The sequence below is a fragment of the Musa acuminata genome, unplaced genomic scaffold (genome assembly GCF_036884655.1).
Source record: "Musa acuminata AAA Group cultivar baxijiao unplaced genomic scaffold, Cavendish_Baxijiao_AAA HiC_scaffold_677, whole genome shotgun sequence".
In the NCBI taxonomy this organism is placed as follows: Eukaryota; Viridiplantae; Streptophyta; class Magnoliopsida; order Zingiberales; family Musaceae; genus Musa; species Musa acuminata.
In genome coordinates, this window is record NW_027020913.1 from 97,501 (window position 1) to 97,937 (window position 437).

The following is a 437-nucleotide window of genomic DNA, read 5'->3' on the forward strand; positions in this document are numbered from 1 at the left end:
GCTACGGCTCAACGTTGACAACTTTACTTGATGGTGCTCAAGGCAAGCGAGGCGCTTGGCAAAGGACGAGACCATGCAAAGTGGAATGAGTTGCTCAGCGACCGAAAGAGTTGTGCAAAGCTCACAGAGGTGAGGGGAATTGCTAACTCGAAGAATTCGGTACTCATGCATGGGCTTGTATGCGGACGATGGATTGTTCGTGGCCATCCCAAGGCGGTCGAGACTCGGCGCCATGGAGCATTGAAACTTTCTCTTCGACATGCGAAGGATACGTCCGGAGGAGGCTGAAGTGTGCAACGAGTTCAGCATGTTGCTAGGCCTTGAGGGGTGCAGCGGTGGCTGTATTGACGTGGAGGCGCAATCTAGCAAGTGCGTTTGCAAGAGGCAGAACAATGCACAGTTTGTTCAGCAGATCGGAGTAGTCCAAGGGGATGGTG